Genomic DNA, 7,622 nt, shown 5'->3' with positions numbered 1-7,622 from the left:
AAAAATGCGATGATAGAACGTGCCAATGAGACGGAGCCCTTGGCTAAAAGATACAACTCCATACACACTCAGCAACAAGCGCATCTTAGAATCGAACACCAAATGTGCAGTGTGTTGCAAGCCGTGCAGACACCTACATATAGGGTATATCCATCAAAACAAAGCGACAAGTACTTCCCACCAGCTCCGCCATTGCGATTACCGAATGGGATAATACTCACCGCCACAGATTAATGACCATCATTACCGTCTCGGAATAGATACAAGCACATCGAGCTTCATCCGATCAGCTGGATGAATTTCACCTTGAAGGGGCCCAATCCAAAAGTTCCGGAGGTCATCTCCTGGAACTCTCGAGAACAAGGCCCATCTTACATGCAAACTCTGCTACTGCGCAAACATAGGTTGCAATTAAAGAGAAATTGCAAGGCCGTCACAATGGCCCGAGGCCAATGCTCCGACTAAGTCAATTTTCTCTTGCAATCACCATGCCGCCGTTCACAGAGAGATCTCCCCCATTCACTTGTGACGCGACGCACAATCCAAGGGCTAGACGCGAGCTCGCCCTTGAAAGGCCACTTTCCAAGGCATCCCCCGATGACACATTGGAACGACAACCGCTGTCGAACCATTTCCCAATGTTGTGCCGATCGAGTTGGCACAGAGCCGCTAGACGAGGGCTCCCGTTTTAGATCGAGTTTTAAAATCACCAAGAAGACGCGGTGAGGGCTGGCAACCGCTGCCAAACCTTTTTCCGAAATTGCGCCAGCTGAGTGACAAGAAAACATGATGTAAAGGAGAGTCCAGGAATAGCACCACCCTCGAAGGTGGGCTTCATGCCCTTCTAATTGATTCAACGTCGGCGTCCACCGTTTCAAAATCCGACATATCCATCCGCCCCGACAGCGGCGTTGAATCAATGAGCTGGGCACGGGAGAGGCTCGCGGCAACCACCTCTCCCATTGTAGCCGCGATAGGCTCGCAAAAAATTTTGCTAGAGCGCCAAGTACCCACCTCATTGCTATAGACAAGGGCTCGCCATTAGATCAACTTCGAAATCGCATAACGGACGCGGTGTAGAATGGCAACCGCTGCCAAGTCTCTTCCGTAATTGCGTCGGTCGAGTGATCGAAGAAGGTGATCTAAGAGAGGGTCCAAGCGTGTAGGCATTCGTTGGGGGATTCGCGCCGATGGCAAAAATTTGTGCAATACCCGAGCAACACCGGACGGAGGTGCAAGACGAGGGCTCCCGTTTTAGATCGAGTTTTAAAATCACCAAGTAGACGCGGTGAGGGGCTGGCAACCGCTGCCAAACCTTTTTCCGAAATTGCGCCAGCTGAGTGACAAGAATACATGATCTAAAGGAGAGTCCAGGAATAGCACCCTCGAGGGTGGGCTTCATGCCCCTCTAATTGATTCAGCGTCGCCGTCCACCGTTTCAAAATCCGACATTTCCATCCGCCCTGACAGCGGCGTTGAATCAATGAGGAGGGCACGGGAGAGGCTCGCGGCAACCACCTCTCCCATCGTAGCCGCGATAGGCACGCAAAAAATTTTGCTCGAGCGCCAAGCACCCACCTCATGCCTAGAGACAAGGGCTCGCCATTAGATCAAAACTTCGAAATCGCTGAACAGACGCGCTGTAGAATGGCAACCGCTGCCAAGTCTCTTCCGTAGTTGCGTCGGTCGAGTGATCGAAGAAGGTGATCTAAGAGAGGGTCCAAGCGTAGGCATTCGTTGGGGGATTCGCGCCGATGGCATAAATTTATGCAATACCCGAGCAACACCGGACGGAGGTGCTAGACGAGGGCTCCCGTTTTAGATCGAGTTTTAAAATCACCGAGTAGACGCGGTGAGGGCTGGCAGCCGCTGCCAAACCTTTTTCCGAAATTGCGCCAGCTGAGTGACAAGAAAACATGATCTAAAGGAGAGCCCAGGAATAGCACCCTCGAGGGTGGGCTTCATGCCCCTCTAATTGATTCAACGTCGCCGTCCACCGTTTCAAAATCCGACATATCCATCCGCCCTGACAGCGGCGTTGAATCAATGAGGGGGGCACGGGAGAGGCTCGCGGCAACCACCTCTCCCGTTGTAGCCGCGATAGGCACGCAAAAAATTTTGCTAGAGCGCCAAGCACCCACCTCATGCCTAGAGACAAGGGCTCGCCATTAGATCAACTTCGAAATCGCTGAACAGACGCGCTGTAGAATGGCAACCGCTGCCAAGTCTCTTCCGTAGTTGCGTCGGTCGAGTGATCGAAGAAGGTGATCTAAGAGAGGGTCCAAGCGTAGGCATTCGTTGGGGGAGTCGCGCCGATGGCATAAATTTATGCAATACCCGAGCAACACCGGACGGAGGTGCTAGACGAGGGCTCCCGTTTTAGATCGAGTTTTAAAATCACCGAGTAGACGCGGTGAGGGCTGGCAACCGCTGCCAAACCTTTTTCCGAAATTGCGCCAGCTGAGTGACAAGAAAACATGATCTAAAGGAGAGTCCAGGAATAGCACCCTCGAGGGTGGGCTTCATGCCCCTCTAATTGATTCAACGTCGCCGTCCACCGTTTCAAAATCCGACATATCCATCCGCCCTGACAGCGGCGTTGAATCAATGAGGGGGGCACGGGAGAGGCTCGCGGCAACCACCTCTCCCCTTGTAGCCGCGATAGGCACGCAAAAAAATTTTGCTAGAGCGCCAAGCACCCACCTCATGCCTAGAGACAAGGGCTCGCCATGAGATCAACTTCGAAATCGCTGAACAGACGCGCTGTAGAATGGCAACCGCTGCCAAGTCTCTTCCGTAGTTGCGTCGGTCGAGTGATCGAAGAAGGTGATCTAAGAGAGGGTCCAAGCGTAGGCTTTCGTTGGGGGATTCGCGCCGATGGCATAAATTTATGCAATACCCGAGCAACACCGGACGGAGGTGCTAGACGAGGGCTCCCGTTTTAGATCGAGTTTTAAAATCACCGAGTAGACGCGGTGAGGGATGGCAACCGCTGCCAAACCCTTTTCCAAAATTGCGCCAGCTGAGTGAGAAGAAAACATGATCTAAAGGAGAGTCGAGGAATAGCACATCCGGGGTGGGCTCCATGCCCCTCTAATTGATTCAACGTCGGCGTCCACCGTTTCAAAATCCGACATATCCATCCGCCTTGACACCGGCGTTGAATCAATGAGAGGGGCACGGGAGAGGCTCGCGGCAACCACCTCTCCTATATAAGCTATTAGTGCGAGGCTCGCTCTGCATTAGAAATTAGCGAACACACCGACATCCGCCTTAAAAATCCAAATCCTTTAAAATTCCTACCAAACAGCCATTCACGACCCAATTTTTTATGGGGTCGGCAGAGGAGCAAAAGATTGTCATCGGTTAGGAGATGTGAGTTCATGGAGCCGAGGGACTGAAATGGTCATCGAGCTCATCCGATCAACTGGATGAATTTCACCTTGAAGGGGCCCCCAATCCAAAAGTTCCGGAGGTCATCTCCTGGAACTCTCGACAACAAGGCCCATCTTACATGCAAACTCTGCTACTGCGCAAACATAGGTTGCAATTAAAGAGAAATTGCGAGGCCGTCACAATGGCCCGAGGCCAATGGCTCCGACTAAAGTCAATTTTCTCTTGCAATCACCATGCCGCCGTTCACAGAGAGATCTCCCCATTCACTTGTGACGCGACGCACAATCCAAGGTCTAGACGCGAGCTCGCCCTTGAAAGAAAGACCACTTTCCAAGACATCCCCCGATGACACATTGGAACGTCAACCGCTGTCGAACCATTCCCAATGTTGTGCCGATCGAGTTGGCACAGAGGCGACCTTAGGGAGCTCCCGCGTAGCAATCGGGATGTGCTTTCGTGCCCATCTCTCACAAAAACCAATGTCAGCTGTGGACAAATTTGGAATCCAAGGGCTCGCATCCATCGATATCGTCGGCACTGGGTCTATATATTCAAAGGCCACGGAGAGGTTCCGATAAGAGAAGCTCCCCTGCTCGCTCGCACAAACATCCCAAATTCTAGACACAAGCTCCCGCCCTTAGCATCGCTCTCCAGATCACCGCAATGACACATTGGAACGACAACCGCTGTCGAACAACTCCCGAAATTGTGGCAATGGAGTGAGAAAGAAGAGCAACTTTGGGGAGCCGCGCATAGCAAACGGGCTGTGCTGCTGCTTCATTCCGCTCTTATATAGGATCCGAAATCGTTGATTTCGTTTGGAATCCGAGGCTGCATTCGTCCTTGCTCAAACAAGCAATGGCTCTTCTAATCGAATGGCCACGGGGAGCTTCCGATAACAAAGGCTCCCTTGTCACTCGTGATGCGCAGGCCAACTGCTAGACGACGGGTCGCCCTTCAGATCGCTGCCCAGGCAACCACCACAACGGCACCATTGGAACGACAACCGCTGCCGAACCATTCTGAAAATTTTGTGCCAAAGAAGTTGTTGCGTAGAGAACGACTCTGGGGGGCGAGCCCTCGCATAGCAAAATCGGGATGGCTTCACGGCCCTCCCAATAGAAACGATGCTGGTGCCAATATTCCAAAAATCCGAATAACGTGTCTTTCGCGAACACCAGCACTGATTTCTATTGGGGAGGGTCGACGAGAACTTTTGGTACCAAAGCTCCCATTGTAGCCGCGATAGGCACACAAAAAATTGCTAGAGCCCCAAGCACCCACCTCATGGCTAGACAAGGGCTCGCCATTAGTAGATCAACTTCGAAATCGCTGAACAGACGCGCTGTGGAATGGCAACCGCTGCCAAGCCTCTTCCGTAATTGCGTCGGTCGAGTGATCGAAGAAGGTGACCTAAGAGAGAGTCCAAGGCTAGGGATTCGTTGGGGGTTTCGCGCCGATAGCAAAAAATTATGCAATACCCGAGCAACACCGGACGGAGGTGCTAGACGAGGGCTCCCGTTTTAGATCGAGTTTTAAAATCACCGAGTAGACGCGGTGAGGGCTGGCAACCGCTGCCAAACCTTTTTCCGAAATTGCGCCAGCTGAGTGACAAGAAAACATGATCTAAAGGAGAGTCCAGGAATAGCACCCTCGAGGGTGGGCTTCATGCCCCTCTAATTGATTCAACGTCGCCGTCCACCGTTTCAAAATCCGACATATCCATCCGCCCTGACAGCGGCGTTGAATCAATGAGGGGGGCACGGGAGAGGCTCGCGGCAACCACCTCTCCCGTTGTAGCCGCGATAGGCACGCAAAAAATTTTGCTAGAGCGCCAAGCACCCACCTCATGCCTAGAGACAAGGGCTCGCCATTAGATCAACTTCGAAATCGCTGAACAGACGCGCTGTAGAATGGCAACCGCTGCCAAGTCTCTTCCGTAGTTGCGTCGGTCGAGTGATCGAAGAAGGTGATCTAAGAGAGGGTCCAAGCGTAGGCATTCGTTGGGGGATTCGCGCCGATGGCATAAATTTATGCAATACCCGAGCAACACCGGACGGAGGTGCTAGACGAGGGCTCCCGTTTTAGATCGAGTTTTAAAATCACCGAGTAGACGCGGTGAGGGCTGGCAACCGCTGCCAAACCTTTTTCCGAAATTGCGCCAGCTGAGTGACAAGAAAACATGATCTAAAGGAGAGTCCAGGAATAGCACCCTCGAGGGTGGGCTTCATGCCCCTCTAATTGATTCAACGTCGCCGTCCACCGTTTCAAAGTCCGACATATCCATCCGCCCTGACAGCGGCGTTGAATCAATGAGGGGGGCACGGGAGAGGCTCGCGGCAACCACCTCTCCCGTTGTAGCCGCGATAGGCACGCAAAAAGTTTTGCTAGAGCGCCAAGCACCCACCTCATGCCTAGAGACAAGGGCTCGCCATTAGATCAACTTCGAAATCGCTGAACAGACGCGCTGTAGAATGGCAACCGCTGCCAAGTCTCTTCCGTAGTTGCGTCGGTCGAGTGATCGAAGAAGGTGATCTAAGAGAGGGTCCAAGCGTAGGCATTCGTTGGGGGATTCGCGCCGATGGCATAAATTTATGCAATACCCGAGCAACACCGGACGGAGGTGCTAGACGAGGGCTCCCGTTTTAGATCGAGTTTTAAAATCACCGAGTAGACGCGGTGAGGGCTGGCAACCGCTGCCAAACCTTTTTCCAAAATTGCGCCAGCTGAGTGACAAGAAAACATGATCTAAAGGAGAGTCCAGGAATAGCACCCTCGAGGGTGGGCTTCATGCCCCTCTAATTGATTCAACGTCGGTGTCCACCGTTTCGAAATCCGACATATCCATCCGCCCTGACAGCGGCGTTGAATCAATGAGGGGGGCACGGGAGAGGCTCGCGGCAACCACCTCTCCCATTGTAGCCGCGATAGGCACGCAAAAAATTTTGCTAGAGCGCCAAGCACCCACCTCATGGCTAGAGACAAGGGCTCGCCATTAGATCAACTTCGAAATCGCTGAACAGACGCGCTGTAGAATGGCAACCGCTGCCAAGTCTCTTCCGTAGTTGCGTCGGTCGAGTGATCGAAGAAGGTGATCTAAGAGAGGGTCCAAGCGTAGGCATTCGTTGGGGGATTCGCGCCGTTGGCATAATTTTATGCAATACCCGAGCAACACCGGACGGAGGTGCTAGGCGAGGGCTCCCGTTTTAGATCGAGTTTTAAAATCACCAAGTAGACGCGGTGAGGGATGGCAACCGCTGCCAAAACCTTTTTCCGAAATTGCGCCAAGCTGAGCGAGAAGAAAACATGATTTAAAGGAGAGTCGAGGAATAGCACATCCAGGGTGGGCTTCATGCCCCTCTAATTGATTCAACGTCGGCGTCCACCGTTTCAAAATCCGACATATCCATCCGCCTTGACACCGGCGTTGAATCAATGAGAGGGGCACGGGAGAGGCTCGCGGCAACCACCTCTCCTATATAAGCTATTAGTGCGAGGCTCGCTCTGCATTAGAAATTAGCGAACACACCGACATCCGCCTTGAAAATCCAAATCCTTTAAAATTCCTACCAAACAGCCATTCACGACCCAATTTTTTATGAGGTCGGCAGAGGAGCAAAAGATTGTCATCGGTTGGGAGATGTGAGTTCATGGAGCCGAGGGACTGAAATGGTCATCGAGCTGGATGAATTTCACCTTGAAGGGGCCCAATCCAAAAGTTCCGGAGGTCATCTCCTGGAACTCTCGAGAACAAGGCCCATCTTACATGCAAACTCTGCTACTGCGCAAACATAGGTTGCAATTAAAGAGAAATTGCGAGGCCGTCACAATGGCCCGAGGCCAATGGCTCCGACCAAGTCAATTTTCTCTTACAATCACCATGCCGCCGTTCACAGAGAGATCTCCCCATTCACTTGTGACGCGACGCACAGTCCAAGTGCTAGACGCGAGCTCGCCCTTGAAAGAAAGACCACTTTCCAAGACATCCCCCATTCAGTGAAAGAAAGACCACTTTCCAAGACATCCCCCGATGACACATTGGAACGACAACCGCTGTCGAACCATTCCCAATGTTGTGCCGATCGAGTTGGCACAGAGGCGACCTTAGGGAGCTCCCGCGTAGCAATCGGGATGTGCTTTCATACCCATCTCTCACAAAAACCAATCTTAGCTGTGAACAAATTTCGCCGCAATGACACCATTGGAACGACGACCGCTGTCGAACA

Source organism: Cupressus sempervirens, chromosome 1, assembly GCF_028749045.1.
Source record: "Cupressus sempervirens isolate cs-2001-9-10 chromosome 1, ASM2874904v1, whole genome shotgun sequence".
Lineage (NCBI taxonomy): Eukaryota > Viridiplantae > Streptophyta > Pinopsida > Cupressales > Cupressaceae > Cupressus > Cupressus sempervirens.
This window is presented reverse-complemented; position numbering follows the sequence as displayed.